General features: G+C 39.6%; 1 protein-coding gene across 1 annotated transcript in view; it reads left to right on the forward strand.

Annotated features, from left to right (window-relative positions):
* BMP15 (bone morphogenetic protein 15) overlaps positions 1–19510 on the forward strand; it is a 60021-nt gene extending 40511 nt beyond the window's left edge. The window contains exon 3 of the mRNA XM_082376038.1: positions 1228–19510. The gene's annotated coding sequence lies outside the window, so the exon portion shown is untranslated. The remainder of the gene's footprint in view (positions 1–1227) is intronic.
* Positions 19511–21903: the final 2393 nt, after the last annotated feature.

Consider the following 21903-nt stretch of genomic DNA (forward strand, 5'->3'; position numbering starts at 1 on the left):
AAAGATTTACTGCTTAAGAATTTTATGGTTTTCTTCTAGGAATTTTATGGTTACATTTAACTCTTATTTTTTTAACATCTTTATTGGAGTATAACTGCTTTACAATGGTGTGTTAGTTTCTGCTTTATAACAAAGTGAATCAGATATACATATATATATGTCCCCATGTCTCTTCCCTCCTGCATCTCCCTCCCTCCCACCATCCCTATCCCACCCCTCTAGGTGGTCACAAAGCACTGAGCTGATCTCCCTGTGCTATGAGGCTGCTTCCCACTAGCTATCTATTTTACGTTTGGTAGTGTATATATGTCCATGCCACTCTCTCACTTTGTCCCAGCTGACCCTTCCCCCTCCCTGTATCCTCAAGTCCGTTCTCTAGTAGGTCTGCATCTTTATCCCCGTCTTGCCCCTAGGTTCTTCTGACCAATTTTTTTTCTTTTTTCTTTTTAGATTCCATATATATGTGTTAGCATACGGTATTTGTTTTTCTCTTTCTGACTTACTTCACTCAGTATGACAGTCTCTAGGCCCATCCACCTCACTACAAATAACTCAGTTTCGTTCCTTTTTATGGCTGAGTAATATTTCATTCTATATATGTGCCACATCTTCTTTATCCATTCACATGTCAGAGGACACTTAGGTTGCTTCCATGTCCTGGCTATTGTAAATAGAGCTGCAATGAACATTTTGGTACATGACTCTTTTTGAATTATGGTTTTCTCAGGGTATATGCCCAGTAGTGGGATTGCTGGGTCGTATGGTAGTTCTATTGTTAGTTTTTTAAGGAACCTCCATACTGTTCTCCATAGTGGCTGTATCAATTTACATTCCCACCAACAGTGCAAGAGGGTTCCCTTTTCTCCACACCCTCTCCAGCATTTATTGTTTCTAGAATTTTTGATGATGGGCATTCTGACCAGTGTGAGATGATATCTCATTGTAGTTTTGATTTGCATTTCTCTAATGATTAATGATGTTGAGTATTCTTTCATGTGTTTGCTGGCAATCTCTATATCTTCTTTGAAGAAATGTCTATTTAGGTCTTCTGCTCATTTTTGGATTGGGATGTTTGTTTTTTTGATATTGAGGTGCATGAGTTGCTTGTATGTTTTGGAGATAAATCCTTTGTCAGTTGCTTCATTTGCAATATTTTCTCCCATTCTGAGGGCTGTCTTTTCGTCTTATGGATTCCTTTGCTGTGCAAAAGCTTTTAAGTTTCATTAGGTCCCATTTGTTTATTTTTGTTTTTATTTCCATTTCTCTAGGAGGTGGGTCAAAAAGGATCTTGCTGTGATTTATGTCATAGACTGTTCTGCCTATGTTTTCCTCTAAGAGTTTGATGGTGTCTGGCCTTACATTTAGGTCTTTAATCCATTTTGAGTTTATTTTTGTGTATGGTGTTAGGGAGTGTTCTAATTTCATTCTTTTACATGTAGCTGTCCAGTTTTCCCAGCACCACTTATTGCAGAGGCTGTCTTTTCTCCACTGTATATGCTTGCCTCCTTTATCAAAGATAAGGTGACCATATGTGCATGGGTTTATCTCTGGGATTTCTGTCCTGTTCCATTGATCTATATTTCTGTTTTAGTGCCAGTACCATACTGTCTTGATTACTGTAGGTTTGTAGGATAGTCTGAAGTCAGGGAGCCTGATTCCTCCAGCTCCGTTTTTCGTTCTCAAGATTGCTTTGGCTATTCAGGGTCTTTTGTGTTTCCATACAAATTGTGAAATTTTTTGTTCTAGTTCTGTGAAAAATGTCAGTGGTAGTTTTATAGGGATTGAATTGAATCTGTAGATTGCTTTGGGTAATAGAGTCATTTTCACAATGTTGATTCTTCCAATCCAAGAACATGGTATATCTCTCCATCTATTTGTATCATCTTTAATTTCTTTCATCAGTGTCTTATAATTTTCTGCATACAGGTCTTTTGTCTCCTTAGGTATGTTTATTCCTAGATATTTTATGCTTTTTTGTTGCAGTGGTAAATGGGAGTGTTTTCTTAATTTCACTTTCAGATATTTCATCATTAGTGTATAGGAGTGCAAGAGATTTCTGTGCATTAATTTTGTATCCTGCTACTTTACCAAATTCATTGATTAGCTAGTTTTCTGGTAGCATCTTTAGGATTCTCTATGTATAGTATCATATCATCTGCAAACAGTGACAGCTTTACTTCTTCTTTCCCAATTTAGATTCCTTTTATTTCTCTTTCTTCTCTGATTGCTGTGGCTAAAACTTCCAAAACTATGTTGAATAATAGTGGTGAGAGTGGGCAACCTTGTCTTGTTTCTGATCTTAGTGGTAATGATTTCAGGTTTTCACCATTGAGGATGATGTTGGCTGTGGGTTTGTCATATATGGCCTTTATTATGTTGAGGAAAGTTCCCTCTATGCCTACTTTCTGGCGGGTTTTTATCATAAATGGGTGTTGAATTTTGTTGAAAGTTTTGCTCTTCTTCTCTGTATTGAGGTGCTCCTATGTTGGGTACATAAATATTTACAATTGTTCTATCTTCTTCTTGGATTGATCCCTTGATCATTATGTAGTGTCCTTCTTTGTCTCTTGTAATAGTCTTTGTTTTAAAGTCTATTTTGTCTGATATGAGAATTGCTAGTCCAGCTTTCTTTTGATTTCCATTTGCATGGAATATCTTTGTCCATCCCCTCACTTTCAGTCTGTATGTGTCCCTAGGTCTGAAGTGGGTCTCTTGTAGACAGCATATATACGGGTCTTGTCTTTGTATCCAGTCAGCCAGTCTATGTCTTTTGGTGGGAGCATTTAATCCATTTACATTTAAGGTAGTTATCAATATGTATGCTCCTATCACCATTTTCTTAATTGTTTTCGGTTTGTTATTGTAGGTCTGTTCCTTCTCTTGTGTTTCCTGCCTAGAGGAACTCCTTTAGCATTTGTTGTAAAGCTGGTTTGGTGGTGCTGAATTCTCTTAGCTTTTGCTTGTCTGTAAAGCTTTTAATTTCTCCGTCAAATCTGAATGAGATCCTTGCTGGGTAGAGTAATCTTGGTTGTAGGTTTTTCTCCTTCATTGCTTTAAATATGTCCTCCCACTCCCTTCTGGCTTGCAGAGTTTCTGCTGAAAGATCAGCTGTTAACCTTATGGGGATTCCCTTATGTGTTATTTGTTGTTTTTCCCTTCCTGTTTTTAATATTTGTTCTTTGTATTTAATTTTTGATAGTTTGATTAATATGTGTCTTGGCGTGTTTCTCCTTGGATTTTTCCTGTATGGGACTCTCTGTGCTTCCTGGACTTGATGAACTATTTCTTTTCCCATATTAGGGAAGTTTTGAACTATAATCTCTTCAAATATTTTCTCAGTCCCTTTCGTTTTCTCGTCTTCTTCTGGGACCCCTATAATTCGAATGTTGGTGCATTTAATGTTGTCCCAGAGGTCTCTGAGAGTGTCCTCATTTCTTTTAATTCTTTTTTCTTTATTCTGCTCTGCAGTAGTTATTTCCACTATTTTATCTTCCAGGTCACTTACCCATTCTTCTGCCTCAGTTATTCTGCTATTGATCCATTCTAGAGAATTTTTAATTTCATTTATTGTGTTGTTCATCACTGTTTTTCTGCTCTTTAGTTCTTCTAGGTCCTTGTTAAACGTCTCTTGTATTTTCTCCATTCTATTTCCAAGATTTTGGATCATCTTTACTATCATTATTCTGAATTCTTTTTCAGGTAGACTGCTTATTTCCTCTTCATTTGTTAGGTTTGGTGGGTTTTTGCCTTGCTCCTTCATCTGCTGTGTGTTTCTCTGTCTTCTCATTTTGCTTAACTTACTGTGTTTGGGGCCTCCTTTTTGCAGACTTCAAGTTCATAGTTGCCATTGTTTTTGGTGTCTGTCCCCAGTGGTTAAGGTTGGTTCAGTGGGTTGTGTTGGCTTCCTGGTGGAGGGGACTGGTGCCTGTGTTCTAGTGGATGAGGCTGGACCTTGTCTTTCTGGTGGGCAGGTCCACGGCTGGTGGTGTGTTTTGGGGTGTCTATGGCCTTATTATGATTTTAGGCAGCCTGTGTGCTAAGGGATGGGGTTGTGTTCCTGTCTTGCTAGTGATTTGGCATAGGGTGTCCTGCACTGTAACTTGCTGGTCGTTGAGTTGAGCTGGGTCTTGGTGTTGAGATGGGGATCTCTGGGAGATTTTCGCTGTTTGATATTATGTGGGGCTGGGAGGTCTCTTGTGGACCAGTGTCCTGAACTTGGCTCTCCCACCTCAGTGGCACAGCCCTGACACCTGGCTGGAGCACCAAGAGCCTGTCCTCCACATGGCTCAGAATAAAAGGGAGAAAATAAAGAAAGAAAGAAAGAGGAAGATAAGATAAAATAAAGTAAAATAAAATAAAATAAAGTTATTAAAATAAAAAATAAAAAAATAATTATTAAGAAAAAAAATTTTTAAATAATAAAAAATAAGAACAACAACAAAAAAAAACGGATAGACAGAACCCTAGGACAAATGGTAAAAACAAAACTATACAGACAAAATCACACACAGAAACATACACATACACACTCACAAAAAGAGAAAAGGAGAAAAAAATATATATATCATTGCTCCCAAAGTCCACTTCCTCAATTTGGGATGATTCGTTTTCTATTCAGGTATTCCACAGATGCAGGGTACATCAAGTTGATTGTGGAGATTTAATCCGCTGCTCCTGAGGCTGCTGGGAGAAATTTCCCTTTCTCTTCTTTGTTTGCACAGCTCCTGGGGTTCAGCTTTGGATTTGGACCCGCCTCTGTGTGTAGGTCGCCTGAGGGCGTCTGTTCTTCCCTCAGACAGGACTGGGTTAAAGGAGCAGCTGATTCTGGATCTCTGACTCACTCAGGCCAGGGGAGGGAGTGGTACGGATGTGGGGCGAGCCTGCAGCAGCAGAGGCCAGTGTGATGTTTCACCAGCCTGAGGCGCTCCGTGCATTCTCCCAGGGAAGTTGTCCCTGGATCACGGGACCCTGGTAGTGGCAAGCTGCACAGGCTTCTGGGAGGGGAGGTGTGGATAGTGACCTGTGCTTGCACACAGGCTTCTTGGTGGCGGCAGCAGCAGCCTTAGCGTCTCATGTCCGTCTCTGGGATCCGCGCTGATAGCCGCGGCTCGCACTCGTCTCTGGAGCTCCTTTAATTGGCGCTCTGAATCCCCTCTCCTCGCACACCAGGAAACAAAGAGGCAAGAAAATGTCTCTTGTCTCTTCGGCAGCTCCAGACATTTTCCCGGTCTTCCTCCCGGCTAGCTGTGGCGCACTGGCCCCCTTCAGGCTGTGTTCACGCAGCCTAACCCAGTCCTCTCCCTGCGATCCAACCGAAGCCCGAGCCTCAGCTCCCAGCCCCCGCCCGCTCCGGCGGGTGAGCAGAAAAGCCTCTCGGGCTGGTGAGTGCTGGTCGGCAGCGATCCTCTGTGCGGGAATCTCTCTGCTTTGCCCTCTGCACCCCTGTTGCTGCGCTCTCCTCCGTGGCTCTGAAGATTCCCCCTTCTGCCACCTGCAGTCTCCGCCCGCGAAGGGGCTTCCTAGTGTGTGGAAACCTTTCCTCCTTCACAGCTCCCTCCCACTGGTGCACGTCCCATCCCTATTCTTTTGTCTCTGTTGTTTCTTTTTTCTTTTGCCCTACCCAGGTACGTGGGGAGTTTCTTGCCTTTTGGGAGGTCTGAGGTCTTCTGCCAGCGTTCAGTAGGTGTTCTGTAGGAGTTGTTCCACATGTAGATGTATTTCTGATGTATTTGTGGGGAGGAAGGTGATCTCTGTGTCTTACTCTTCCACCATCTTGAAGCTCCTCCTCTACATTTAAGTCTTTAATCCATTTTGAGTTTATATCGTGTAAGAAAGTGGTCCATTTTCATTATTTTGCTTGTAGGTGTCCAGTTTTCCCAACATCATTTATTGAAGAGACTGTTTTTACCCACTGTGTATTCTTTCCTCCTTTGTCATAGATTAATTAATCATATAAGTGTGGGTTTATTTCTGGGCTGTGTATTCTGTTCCACTGATCTATATGTTTGTTTTTGTGCCAGTACCATACTGTTTTGATTACTATAGCTTTGCAGTATAGTTTGAAATCAGGGAGCATGATACCTCCAACTTTGTTCTTCTTTCTCAAGTTTGCTTTGGCTATTGGGGGTCTTTGTGGTTCCATAAGAATTTTAAGATTATTTGTTCTAGTTCTGTGAAAAACACCACTGGTATTTTGATAGGGATTGCATGGGATCTGTAGATTGTTTTAGTTAGTATGGATATTTTAACAATATTGATTCTTCCAATCCATGAACACGTTATATATTTCCATTTATTTTTGTTATCTTCAGTTTCATTCCTCAATGTCTTAGAATTTCCAGAGTACTGAACTTTCACCTCCTTGGTTAAATTTGTTCTTAGGTATTTTATTCTTTTTGTTGCAATTGTAAATGGGATTGTTTTCTTCATTTCTCTTTGTCACAGTTCATTGTTAGTGCATCAAAATGCAATAGATTTCTGTATATTAATTTTGTATCCTGCAACTTTACTGAATTCAATCATTAGTTCTAATAGTTTTTTTGGTGGAGTCTTCATGGTTTTCTGTATATAGTACCATGTCATCTGCAAATAGTGACAGTTTTAATTTTTCCTTTCCAATTTGGATTCCTTATATTTCTTCATATTTTTTTATTGTTGTGGCTAGGGCTTCCAATACTATGTTGGTTAAAAATGGAGAAAGTGGGCATCCTTGTCTTACTGCTGATCTTAGAAGTAAAGCTTTCAGCGTTTCTCCATTGAATTTGATGTTATGTGTGGGTTTATCATATACGGCCTTTATTATGTTGAGGTATGTTCCCTCTATATCCACTTTGTTGAGAGTTTTTATCAAAAACGGATGTTGGATTTTTCCAATGCTTTTTCTGTACCTATTGAGATGATAATGAGATTTTTATCTTTTGTCTTGTTAACGTGGTATATCATGTTGATTGATTTGGTGATCACATTGATTGAACCACCCTTGCATCCCTAGGATAAATCCTACTTGATCGTGGTGTGTGATCCTTCTAATTTATTTTGTATTTGGTTTGCTAGTATTTTGTTGAAGATTTGCATCTATGTTCATCAGGGATATTGGCCTGTAAATTCCTTTTTTGGTAGTGTTTTTTTCTGGTTTTGGTATCAGGGTAATGTTGGCCTCATAAACAAATTAGGGAGTGATCTTTCCTCTCCAATATTTTGGAATAGCTTCAGGAGGATAGGTATTAACTCTTCTTTAAATGTTTTGTAGAATTCACCTGTGAAGCCATCTGTTCCTGTACTTTTGTTGGGAGTTTATTATTATTATTATTATTACTGATTCAATTCCACTACTAGTGATCAGTCTGTTCAGATTTTCTGTTTCTTCCTGATTCAGTCTTATAAGTTTGTACATTTTCTACGAAATTATACACTTCTTCTAGGTTGTCCAATTTGTTGGCATATAATTGTTCATAGTAATCTTTTATGATCCTTTGTATTTCTGTTGTGTTGGTTGTAACTTCTTTTTCTTTTCCAATTTTAGTTATTTGGGCCCTCTTTTTTTCTTGATGAGTCTGGCTAAAGGGCTATCAATTATGTTTATCTTTTCAGAGAACCAACTCTTAGTTTCACTGACCTTTTTTATTGTTTTTTTTTAAGTCTCTGTTTCATTTATTTTCACTCTGATCTTTATTATGTCCTTCCTTCTACTCACGTTGGGCTTTGTTTTTTCTTCTTTTTCTAGTTCTTTTGTGTGTAATGTTAGATTGTTTATTTGAGGTTTTTCTTGTTTCTTGAGATAAGTCCGTATCACCATAAATTTCCCTCTTAGAACTGCTTTTGCAGTGTCCTGTAGATTTTGTTACATTTTGTTTCCATTCATTTGTCTCAAAGTATTTTTTTATTTCCTTTTTTATTTCTTTATTGATCAATTGGTTGTTTGTTTAGTACCATGTTGTTTAGCGTCCACGTGTTTGTGTGTTTTCCAGTTTTCCTCTTGTAATTGATTTCTAGTTGCATACCATTGTGGTCGGAAAAGATACTTGATACAATTTCAATCTTTTTAAAGTTACTGAGACTTTTTTGTGGCCTAGCATGTGATGTATCTTGGAGATTGTTTCATGTGCACTTGAAAAGAATGTGTATCCTGCTGCTTTCAGATGGAATGTTCTGTATGTATCTATTAAGTGCATCTGGTCTAAAGTATAGTTTAAAACCAATGTTTCCACATTGATTTTCTGTCTGGATGATCTAACCATTGATGCAAGCAGGGTGTTAAAGTCTCCTACTATTATTGTGTTACTGTCTATTTCTTCCTTTATGTCTGTTAATATTTGCTCTATGTATTTAGGTGTCCCTATGTTGGGAGCATAGATATTTACAAATGTTATATCCTCTTGTTGGATTGATCCCTTTATCATTATGTAATGTTCTTCTTACTATCTTCTTATAGCCTTTTAAAAAATCTATTTTGTCTAGGTATTGCTATATCAGACAAAATATCAGACAAAATCTTCCTTTTTGTTTCCACTTGCATGGAATATCTTTTTCCATCTCTTCATTTTCAGTCTGTGTGTGTGTCTTTAGATCTGAGGTGAGTCTCTTGTAAGCAGCATATAAATGGGTCTTATTTTTTTTAATCCCTCAGCCACCTTATGTATTTTGATTGGAGCATTTAATCCATTTACTTTTAAAAATTATTGCTAAGTATGTACTTATTGCCATTTTGTTAATTATTTTCTGGTTGTTTTTGCAGTTCTTCTCTGTTTCTTTCCTCTTCTCTTGCTCTCCTTCCTTGTAATTTGATGACTATTTTTAGTGTTATGTTTGCATTTCTTTTTCTTTATTTTTGTGGTTCTATTATAGATTTTTGGTTTGTGATTAACATGAGGCTCATATGTAACAACCTGTGTATATAACTGAGCATTTTAAGTTGATGATCTCTTAAGTCCAATGCATTCTAAAACTCTTACATTTTTAATCTCCCCATGTTTTATGTTTTTGATGTCATATTTTACAATTTTTTATCCCTTAACTGCTTATTGTAGATACAGATGATTTTACTACTTTTGTCTTTTAACCTTCCTACTAACTTTATAAGTGGTTGATCTACTATCTTTATTGTATATTTGCCTTTGCCAATGAGATTTTGCCTTTCATAATTTTCATATTTCTTGTTATGGCCTTTTCTCTTCCTCTTAAAGAAGTCCTTTTAACATTTTTTGTAAGACAGGTTTAGTGTTGATAAACTCCTTTAGCTTTTGTTTGTCTGTAAAACTCTTTATCTTGCCTTCAATTCTGAATGACAACCTTGCCAAGTAGAGTAGTCTTGGTTGTAGGATTTTTCCTTTTTACCACTTTGAATAAGTCATGCCATGCCCTTCTGGCCTGTAAAGTTTCTAATGAAAAGTTGGCTGATGGTCTTCTCAGAGTTCCCTTGTATGTAACTAGTTGTTTTTCTCTTGCTGCTTTTAAGAGTCTCTCTTCATCTTTAATTTCTTGACATTTTAATTATAATTTGTCACGTTATGAACCTCTTTGGGTTCATCTTGTTTAGGACTCTCTGTGCTTCCTGGACCTAGATGTCTGTTTCTTTCTCCAGATCAGGGAAAATTTCAGCTGTTAATTCTTCAACTAAGTTTTCTGCCCCCTTTTCTCTCTCTTCTCCTTCTGGGACGCCTGCAATGCAAATATTAGTATGCTTGTTGCTGTCCCAAAAGTCCCTCAAACTATCTTCATTTTTCCTAATTCTTTTTTTTTTTCTTTTCAGCTTGGGTAATTTCACTACTCTGTCTTCCAGATCACTGATCTCTATATCATCTAATCTACTGTTGATTCCCTATAGTGTATTTTTCATTTCAGGTATTGTATTCTTCAACTCTGATTAGTTTCTTTTTGTATATTCTACCTCTTTGTTAAAGTTCTCACTGTGCTCATCCATTCTTCTCCCAAGTTTGGTGAGCATCTTTATGATCATACCCTAGAACTGTATATTGGGTACATTGCTTATCTCCATTTCATTTAGTTCTTTTTCTGAGGTTTTGTCCTATTCTTTAATCTGGGACATATTCCTCTATCTCCTCATTTTGCCTAGTTCTCTGTGTTTATTTCTTTGTTAGGTAGTTTCATTACACCTCCTGATCTTGGATAAGTGACCTTTTGTAGGAGATGTCCTATGGGGCCTAGCAGCATGGTCCTCTCTGGCCACCAGAGCCAAATACTTCAAGAGTATTCCCTATGTGGGTTGTGTGTGCCTTTCTGTTGTGGCAAGGCTGACTGCTATGCACACACTGGTAGACAAGGCAGGCCCCCAGCACAGCTGTCCATTAGATCCACCAGCATGCAACAGTTGCAAGCTTGCTGGTGGGCAGGATAGGCCCCCACTGCAGCTGGCTGTGAGTCTTGGCAGCATGCAACTCCTCCAGGCACATGGGTGTGTAGGGCAGACCCCCATCATGGCTGGCTGTGCAGCCAGTGTCATGCTACTACTGCTGGCATGGTGGCAGGCTAGGCAGGCCTCTGGGCAACTGGTTGTGATACCCAATGGTGTGCAACTGCTATGGGTGCACTATTTGGTGGGGCAGGCCCCCAGTGCAGCAGGCTGTGAGGCCCCGCAGCATGCAACTCCTTCGGGGACAGCTGACTGTGTGGCCCAGTGGTACACAACTGCTGTAGACTTGCTGGTGGGCGTGGCATGCCCCCAGGACTAATAAGCTAGAAGGAGGATTCCAAAATGGGATCCACCAGCACCAGTGTCAGCACAGTAGAATGAGATCACAAAAATGGCTGATGCCAGCATCTATGTCCCCAAGGGGAGTGCCAGCTGCCCCGTCTCTTTTTAGAGGCTCTCCAAGATCAGCAAGTAGGTCTGACCCTGGCACCTTTCAAACTGCTATCTCTGCACTGTGACTCAGAGTGAGTGAGTTTTTGTGCATGCCGTTTAAGAGTAGAGTCTTAGTTTCCTATAACCTCTGACCCTCCTGAACATAAGTCCTGCTGGTTTTCAAAGCCAGATGTTTTGAGGGCTCGTCTTCCTGGTGCAGGTCCCCTGGGCTTGGGAGCAAAATGTGGGGATCAGATTCCTTGCTCCTTGGGGAGGACTTCCATGGTTGTGATTTTCCTCCTCCTTGTGGGTTGCTGCACTGGGGTGTGGTTCCTGGCTAGAACACATCTGCACCCCTCATACCCATTTTGTTGTGGTTCCTTCTTCGTGTTTTTAATTGTGAAAAATCATTTCTGCTAGTCTTCAGGTCATTCTCAGAAACTGTTGCTCTGTAAGTAGTTGTAATATTGGTATGCCTGTGGGAGGAGGTGAGCTCAGGATCTTCCTACTCCTCCTTATTGATCCAGACCCCACAGGGAAAAGCAAATTTAAACCACAATGAGAAAACCATCTATCTGCTCAAAATGAAAATATCTCACAATACTAAGTGTTGTCACCAATGTGGAGAACCAAGAACTTTTACATATTCCTGGCAGGAGTGTAAAAGGATACAACCACTTTGAAAAACATTTTGGCATTTTCTAGCAGAATTGAGGTTATGACTCACTATCACTCTCCTATGACTCACTAATTTCATTTCTACGTATGTACCTAACAGAAAAGTATGCATCTGTGCAGAAGGATACATAGACGTGAATATTAATAGCAGCATTTTTCATGATAGCTAAAAACTGGAAAATCCCAAATGTCCATTAACAGTGGGCTGCACAAATACATTTTGGTATGTTAATATAATGGAACATTATGCAGCAATAACATGAATTTTTTTCACAAATATAATGTTGGGTAAGTTGAGCCAAACACAAATTACACATACATTCTGATTTCTTTTATATAAATCTAAGAAACATGGAAAATGAAACTATATTGTTTCAGAGATATGTATATGTAGGAAAATTACAAAGCAAAGAAAAGAAGTAATTTCTTCTTAAAAAAAAAGAATAGTGGATACTTCAAGGAGTTAAGGTGATGCACGTAGCAAGGAAGAGGCACATGGGGATTTCAAGAATGTTGGCAATGTTTTATTTCTTGACCTTGGTGGCAATCTATAGGTGTTCATTTTTATATGCATATCTATATTTCCTTCACATTTTGTATATATGTGATATATCAAAATAAAAACTTAAAAATAATGAGAACATATGCAAAATTTTATGACAACCTACTTGAAAATTTAAATCAATTAATAAATATTTGAGGGACTTCCCTGGTGGTCCAGTGGCTAACACTCCGCACTCCCAGTGCAGGGGGCCCGGGTTCGATCCCTGGTCAGGGAGCTAGATACCAGATGCTGCAACTAAGAGTTCGCATGCTGCAACTAAAGATCCCACATGCTGCAACAAAGATCCTGAACCAGCAACAAAGGTCCCGTGTGCCACAACTAAGACCTGGCACAGCCAAATAAATAAATAAATAAAGATTTTTTTTTTAATTTGAAAAATGTAACTTAACAAACGTGATTCAAGAAGATACAGAAATCATGAATAGACTATAGCCATTAAAACAAATGAATAAGTATTTTTAAAAATCTTTCCAAAATAATTCAAGCAAAAATAAAATATTCTAGGCCTACCAAATATTAAAGGAGAAAATAATCCCAGTCTTCTACAAAGCCTTCCAAGGAACATAGGAGAGGTAAGAATTATAACATATGTAAGAATTATCCTTACCCCAATTCATATCGTGGGGTAAGAATAATTTTCATAGTAAATATGGCAATGGGCATATTATAAGTAAAGGAGAGTAAGTGATGAATTACATTCATGAAAATAGCTGAAAAATCATCAAGAAAATATTAGCAAATAAATTCAGCAAGTATAAACAAAGTGATACATCAAGACCAAGGTTGGAAATAAATTATTGTAATCCACCATATTAACAGAAAAGAGCATGGAAATCATATACATGCAGTAAAAAAAATGTCTGACAAAAGTCAAGCTTCATTCATAATATTTTTTTCAGATATTTAAGAATAGAAAGGAACTTTGTTAACCCAATAAAGTTTATCTTAAAAATCCCTACAACATCCTTCTAAATGGTGAAATATTAAAAGTTTTCCTTTTGAGATTGAGAAATAGTTCCTCTTGACAATGCTACTGGAGATCTTAATTCTTTCAGTAAGGCAAAAATAATAAAAAGTATAAGGGTTATAAATGGAGAGATAAATCTATCGTTACTCATAGGTGACGTGATTATGAACTAGAAAATTCAAAATAATCTATAGACTAAACTATGGATATTGGAATATATATATATATATATATATATATATATATATATATATATATATATATATAATTTGCAGCCCTATACATCTGCAAATGAGAGATAGAGAATGAATAAAATTGAAATGTAAGAACAACAATTTCATCAGAAATATGAAGTACTATGTCAGTATGGGTCTAATCAGGAAAGACACATCACACAGCAGAAGAAAGAGGGTAAATTTGATACAAATTATTATTAGCTGTGAAAAAAGAACTATAAGATATTAAGAAACTCTATATGATACCCTAGGGCCAAGAGTCCAATCCTCTATATAGCAGAGAAATTGGCTGGTTTAGCCAGGCTGCTACTGGTCTACAGTCTCTGGACAAGTAGAAGGCAATACAACCCTCTGGAGCATAGGCAGGGAGAAGGTGATCAGTAAACTGGTCACTTGGATGTACAGTGGGTGGATAGAGAGGATGGGACCCCTTCAGGCCACAGGCAGGCTTGTGCTGTGGCCTGCAGAAGAATCAGAGCACTGGTGTGGGTGAGTGGCCTTCGGGGATACAGGCACAGGAGGGAAGCCTTTGAGTAAACATGCTGGTAAGAAAGCTAGTGGGAACCTGCTGTACAGCACAGGGAGCTCAGCTCGGTGCTCTGTGATGACCTAGATGGGTGGGATGGTGGGGGGAGGGAGGTCCAAGAGGGAGGAGATATATGTATACATATAGCTGATTCACTTTATTGTTCAGCAGAAACTAACACAACATTGTAAAGCAATTATACTCCAGTTAAAATAAATAAAAATAAATAAAAATGTTACATGATTAAAAATATAAATAAATAAAAATTTTTAAAAACATAAAAAAAAGAAGCATTCTGGCATAGAGAGTCTTAGGTGTTCCCATTTCTGTGTTGAGAGGTTCCGTGGACAGATTATTGCTAGACAGAAGCTGCAAGGTCATTGAGGGATCCTGAGTTCTGGGCCTGTGGCTGGGGCAGAAGTCTACTAGCTGACCTCACACTTACACAGTGGACTCACCCTGCCGCAGCTGGAACTTGAAGGAAAGCCTCTCTTTCAATGTCCCTCTATTGCCATCTACTGGGAAAGCTTAACACTGTGCTTACTTAAAAGGAGAAATGCTTAATGGAATTATTAATACATTTTTTATCACAGAGCATATATTAAAGTATCATTCCAAGCTGAGAGGCAATAAATTGATAACTGACACAAATACCAGAGAATAAATCTAAGAAAGTAAAGACCTATGTGGAAAAATTATAACACTTTATTCAGAGATGCTGCTGTAGGTTGAATTGTACCCCTCACCACCGCCCTAAATTCATATGTTGAAACCTTAACCCCCAGTACCTCAGAATGAGAACTTATTTGAAAATAGGGTCATTGCAGTTATAATTAGTTAGGATAAAGTTATTAGGGTGGACCCTAATCCAGTATGAGTGGTGTCCTTATAAAAAGGGGAAATCTGGAAAAAGAAACATACATAGAAGAAAGACCATGTGAAGACACACAAGGAGAAGACAAGCAAAAGAGCAAAAGAGAGAGGCATGGGACAGATTCGCCCTCACAGCCCTCAGAAAGAACCAACCCTGCTGATACCTTGATTTTGGACTTCTAGCCTCCAGAATCATGAGACAATCAAGTCCTGTTATTTAAACAACCCAGTTTGTGATACTTTGTTACTGCAAACTAAACTGCAAACTAATACATAGGAAAGCAATACGGATAATAATGGTTCAACAAATAGGGAAATTTACTATGTTCACTGACTGAGAAACTCAATATCGTAAAGATATCAGTTCTCTCTGGATTATTTTAAAGATTCAATGTAATCACAAACAAAAATCCCAACAATCATTGTATGTGACATTTGACAAGGTGATTTTAAATATTATGCAGTAGTGCAGTAGGTCAAGAATACCAAAGAGGAAGAAAAAGGTAGGAAGATACTCAATAGCACAGGCAGTCTTTGTTTGCGTGGTAGTTGAAGACCATTCAAGCTGAAGCTATGCAGAGCAATTGTAATAATCAGTAGGAAAAATTATGATTGTTCTGTGAACATTAAACATTTTTGTCAAAAGTTAAAAATCTCTTACTTTTGGTTATACATGTATAAGAATTTTTTTAAATAGTAAAGCTGTCATTTAAGACATTAGAAATACTGAGAACTAAAGTGTCAAATATCTCTGAGAGTTCTTTTAATGTGAAGTTATTTTATGCTATTTGTAGCATCATTATTTGTAATACTCCCAAACTGGAAACAACACAAATACTCCTCATTATTAGAACTGGTGCATATATTTTGGAATGTTCATAGAATGGAATTTATGCAACAATAACAAATGAGGAAATTATAGCTACTAGCATCAAGATAAACAACTTTTATTAGAGTGAGCAAAATTAGTAAGTCAAAAGGAGTAAACATAGAGTATGATTGCATATTAAAAGGTTTAAGAACAGACAAAACTATCGTGTTTAAGGGTGTATGTGAAGATGGTACAAATATCAATAAATGCAAGGTAAAGATTTTTACAAAGGCCAGGAAAGGGGTACCTTTAGGTTTGATGGAGTGGGGATATATTTGAGAAGGGGCACACTAAGGGTTTATAAATTACATGACGTAATCTTTAAATTAGGTCATAGTTACACAAGTGTATGCTTTGTAATTATTATTTGAGTGCACACATATGTTTTATATCGTATACTGCCATTTACTGATACATATTTAATGCTATCCTTAAAAATGAAGACTTAGTGAGTGGGAAAGAAACACAGGAAACATCTGGGAGGGTCTAATGACTACTTCTTGACATATACAGACATGCGTGTGTATATCTATAATATAATATTATATCTCACAATAAAAATAATCTCATATCCATATAATAAGTGTGTTTTTGTATATTTTCTTTTACAAACCATAATAGGCTACTAGATATTTGAAAAACAACAGTAGGCTTTAGCTCAATTAAATGCAATGGAAGTATTTCCAACATCATCTCTTCAGTTTGGGGCTTTGTTGTTGTTACCATTCTGCTCAGCAAAGCTGAAACATGACTTTGAGTCTGGAAATTTCAGACAAGGCCAGGAGGCCCAGCAAAAAGAAAAACTAGAGAAAGAATGATGAGGAGATCTGAGCCACACATCAGAAATATATCAACTTTTGATCAAGGTCCTTTCTGCAGTCTAAGGGTGTGCCAAGGCAGATCATTGCAAGGTATAGACCACTCACTACTTTTTTTCTGCACAGTAAGCAACTCAACTGGTGGCTGCCAGGGATTCCCTCTAGACTTCCCTGCTCATCACATCTTCCTGAAGCATGACGTACAACTGGTGATTTTGCTGCTTGCCTTCCCATATGGTAAGTCTGAATTGCTTTTCACTTTCTGTAGGATGAAAGAGCTCATCTAATTACCCTAAGTTCTTAGTTGGTGTGACGGGCTCCATGCAGAACTTGCCATTTGAGGGAGCAAACAATGTTTCGAACAGCAGAGGCTACTGAGCCTGGCACTGAGAGTCCAGCCAAAGGTTGGGAGACACTGCCAAGACTCTGATCATGACCACAGACCAGGGAAGAGGGACAGGTCTCACAAAACCAAGGGACAAGCTGCTAGGCCTTGATATTAATGCCACTCTCTTCCATAATACAAGCACCTGTTAAAAATTTCAGATGGCAAAAATGAGTGTAAAATGAGGATGATCTCCCTCATATTCTCCTGACCCCCAACACCACTGCCGGAGGTAACAACTATGAACGCTCCAGCCTATACTCCCTGCAGAGCTAGATATTTAGATGTGTAAATATAGCCACATGTCAACATTTTTTTTCATTTTCCTTACATGGAGTTATATTCTACCCTATACCTAAAAGAAGACCTGTAGTAGGCCCCTCCCATATTAGGAAAATTCATAGTGTCTCTGCAAAGTCTGCCCCAAATAGACCCTTCCTGCTCAGAACAGAGGTCTTCTGTGCAGCCTGTGCTCAGCTGTGGCCAAGAATGGCCCTGGCTATATTTCAGAGCTCTGCTCATCCCCATACAGTGATGAGCTCGTAACTTGAGGGTAACCCCACGAAGCTCGTAGTGGGACATTCGACACTTCCCTTCCTCCACAGAAAGTATTCAAGTCAGTCACCTCACCAGTTATCAAAAAGGACATACAGCACTTGCTTCATTCCCTGACGATCTCATTTATAATGCTCTCTTATGCGAAAACGGAAATCATTTTGACCTGGAAGACTGGATTCCCGGAAATGCTAACCTCTAACCTTGAAAATACCAGCAGACATATGGGTTTGCTCTCCTCTCCCTCTGCATGGGCCTGAGAGTGGCCAGGGAAGGAAATACATTGGCCTGTTAACCAGGCACATGATACTTGGGAACTAGTCCCCCTGTTCTCTTCCAAAGGATGGTGAAAACACGGGCTTTTCTGGGGCTGCTTATCTCCATAGGACTCTGCTGAAATGATCTTCTCTTGGAAATGGCCTGGAAAATTCAAGCCCTGTGACCTGCTTCAAAGGCTCAGTACACCATCTTGGGCACCTGGGATGGAGTGATATACAGATACCCACCTAGGCTTTAATTCACAAAAATGGATCTTGCCATTTCCCAGACTGTGAAAGTGAGGGAAGCAATTGAATAATCTTAAGCTAGGGAGTAACAGAGTGGAATAACATCCTTTAGATGCAAGGCTACTGGGTAGCTGTAGAATTCCCACACACACCACCAAACAATAATCCATAATGAAGAGTCAGGCCTCTTACCCTAGTGTACTTTATTTCCCTATGGAATAAATAGCTTTTTTCCCCCTGATTATAATTAGTACATGTGAATTATTTTAAAAATTCAAACAACTCAGGAATGCATGTGAGTAAAAGTAAGGATCATTTCAAAGTATTTCTCCACTTTGAAATTTCTCTACTTTGAAGTGATAGCAATTAATATTTTGCTGACTATGAGAGGCACAAGCTTGGCCCCCATAATCTTCACTCCTTAGTGTTATTCATTCCCATGCATATGTTGTATCACATAACAAAATGGACTTTGCAGATGTAATTAAAGTTACTGGTCAGTTGACCTTAAGATAGAGTGATTATCCTGGATTTTTAAGGTGATCCTGCTGTAATCACATGAGCCCTTAAAAGTACATGGTGGAAACAGAAAAGGAAGTCAGAAAAATCGGAGGCACGAGGACTCAATAAGCTGTTGCTTCTTTGAGGATGGAGTCATGTGAGAAGGAATGCAGGCAGTCTGAAGTTCCTGGGAGGAAGGACCCTGGCTGACAGCTAGTGAGAAATGGGAGCCTCAGTCCTACAACCACGAGAAATTAAACTCTGCCAAAAATCTGAATGAGCTTAGAAGCAGATTCTTCCCCCAGAGCCTCCAGAAAGGAATGTGGCCCTGCCTGCACTTTGATCTCAGCCTTTTGAGACCCTAAGCAGAGAACCCATTTAAGCCATACTGTTCCCAGACTTCTGACCATGAAAACTGTGAGATAATAAATGGGTTTTGTTTTAAGACACTAAGTTTGTAGTAGTTTGTAATGACAGCAATAGCAAATATAGTGACAATCCTTTAACGTACCTCTTTTTCTATATATACACACACTCATACAAATATGTGTGTGTATGTGTCTGTAATTAACTGGCACACTTGGGATTTTTTGTGAACAATTAAAGCAGTTTGCCCTACTTCCTCTTACCTTCTTCCTACACTATCCCCTTTAACCAATATTAGTAGTTTGAGGCTTACAATTTCCTACCTTCGTCTTTGGTGATATATTATATATCCTTATACCCCCAACACTTAGCAAATTCACTTACACATAGCAAATATTCAATCAGTGTTTGATGAATAAATGATAAAATGGGCATTATGTTTAATTTATCAGGTTTTATTTTCTCTATATTTTTGAGTACTTAAGCAAATCCATGTGTATATCAATTTTGAAAAACAACAAACTAAAAGAGAAGGGGAAAGCCAGGATATAATCATACTTATATTTTTCTCCCCTATTCCCAACTATTTACTGGTGAATTTCTTGCACAAGAAGCAGCCTTTTTCAATACCATGTAATCTGTTCCATATCACAGAATATGATAGAAACTTTCCCAAAATAGCAAAACTTTTACTCAATATCTGGGAAAGAACAATAGAACGTTTGACCCATTCCATACGTAAATCTACAGATTCTGAAGTGAATTGAACATTCTATTTAGACAACACGCTAAAAGATACTAAACAACAGATAAATCACTAATTTACCCAAGTGTAATAGGAATACTTTATTAATCTGATTAAGCTGTCATCACAAAATACCATGGTGGAGCTGTCATCACAAAATACCATGGTGGCTTAAACAACAGAAATTTATTTTCTCACAGTTCTGAAGGCTGGTAGCTGGATCAGGGTGACAGTATGGTCACTTTCTGGTAAGAACTCTCTTCCTAACTTGCAGACAGCTGCGTTTTCGCTGTGTCTTCACGTGGCCTTTCCTCAGTGCATGCGCATGGGGAGAGAGAGAAAACTCTGGTGTCTTGTGGGCTCTGCATCAACTCTTGCATTTCTTGTGGACTCTGCATCAACTCTTCTGACCTTGAAGCAGGCCTCTTGTAGGGGTCTTGAGAAGAATGTGGGTAGCAGGGCTGGAGATGCGGACCCAGAGGAAGGGTGGAAATGGCAACAGGAGGATGAAGTGAAGGAGGTGTGAGTGGCCTCAGCAAGGAATCTCCACCATGACTTGGAAGAAGGCCATCACTGCTTTTTGTACTTCAGAATACTGATCTAGACCTTAGCAAGGCTCTGGTCCTTCTGATCATCCTGTCCCCTGAGACCCTTAAAGAGAAAGTAAAGAAGCTTCTCAGGCTTCAGACTACCAGTCCTGTCCTGTGCTTCCCAGCCTTAACAGAAGTAGTTGCAGATGGTGGGGCGCTCAGTCCACATTCAGGGGTCATTACCTTGGCTCCTGGCAGGGCCTGTCTCCCTCAACTGAGGCTGTTTCCATTTAAACCACCACCCTCCCCACTCTCCACAGAGAATGCTCAAGTCTGCTCCTCAACCCCAAACCCCCATATGTCTATAGCAGAATTAGGAGAGAAGATTAAATGATCTCTCCCCATTTCCTGTGGAGGTGTGAGAATATATGGAAGGACTGGGGTAGATTTAGCCTTCTTGTGTGCATGTTAGTCTCATGGGTCATGGCTGCCTACCTTGTCCCTCATACTCCTGGACACCAAGACTTTACTTGGCAGGGTTAGTGAAGAGCTTGAGCTCTATTTCCTGGGCTCTGAAGGTGCTCACAGCCAGAAATATCCTGTTTTATTTGCTGGCCCATCTCCTGATACTCCAAGGAGGAGGTGAAGAGATACCTCAAGTTAAAGGCAGTAATTCCCAGGATCTCCCAGGGCTCAGGGCTGACAACAGGGATGGGGTTCTATTGGGCCAACTGTGTTATGGGGTGGGTAGTCCCCTCAGTCCTCATTCAGGATCTTCACCTTAACTCCAGGCAGGAACTGCACCCACTGCCATCTGCTGACCTGAGACCTGGCCCCTCAGACCAAGGCTCTCAATTCCTGGATACCTCTGAAAAGGAAGCAGCAGGGAGGCACTCCCAGAGTGGACAACAGGTGCCATGTTATGTGGGCTCTTGCCTGATCTGGGGTGAGCAGTCCCCTCAGTCCTCAGTCAAGGACCTTACCTTGACTCAAGGCAGGGACTGAGCTCCATCCAATCTTCTGACCTGTGGCCAGCTCCCTCAAATGAAGGCATCACCTCCATGAGACTCCAGAAGAGGAAGTGAGGGGGGTCCTCCACTAGGCAGCTGTGCCCAGGGTCTCCCAGGAATGACAGCATTGGTGGGGCTCTGTGGGGACCCCTCTGGTCACGGATGGGTGGTCCCCTTCATCCTTCTGTGGGTACTGTGGTGTGGTAAAGAATTAACCTTGCCCAAAGAAAGGTCTGAACTTTGCTTGTGGCTCCTGGGAGGTAATCCCTAAGCCCTTGGAATGTCCTGCCTGATAAAAGTGTCTTTGTTTATTTGGGGGCCTTGGGCCATACCAGTAGTCTATGCTAGCAATGCTTTATGGTGGGCGGGGGCACATGGTATGAGTCCCATCTCAAGAGGAGCTGAAGGAAAAGTTAGCTACATGGGTGGTCACCACATCTACATGACTGAGCTCCAATAAAAGCTCAGGACACCAAGGCTCAATTGAGCTTCTCTGGTTAGCAATGTTCCATGTATATTTCACACATTGCTGTCAGCAGAAATTAGCACTGTCCACGACTCCATGAGGAGAGGACAACTGGAAGCTCTGTATGTGGAATGTGTATAACTCTCCTGGACTCTGCCCCATGCATCTCTTCTCTTGGCTGATTTTAGTCTGTATCTTTTCAATAAACCATAACTGTGAGTATAACAGCTTTCAGTGGATTCTGTTAGTCCTTCTAGTGAATTATCAAACCTGAGGATGGTCTTGAGGACTCTCAAACTTGAAGTTGGTGTCAGATGTCAGGATGCTTAGGAACTGCTGAATTTGGCAAATCTTCACCTTGACCCCTAACAGGACCTGAGATTCCTTCCTCTGTTGACCTGATGCTTCTCCTCTCAGACAAAGGCCCCACCTCACAAAAAAAGTAGAAAATATCATGTATGTCTTCCAGTCAGCTCTACTCTAGGCCTCTGAGTGCAGATATCA

The sequence above is a fragment of the Balaenoptera borealis genome, assembly GCF_965194805.1.
Source record: "Balaenoptera borealis genome assembly, chromosome: X".
Classification (NCBI taxonomy): domain Eukaryota; kingdom Metazoa; phylum Chordata; class Mammalia; order Artiodactyla; family Balaenopteridae; genus Balaenoptera; species Balaenoptera borealis.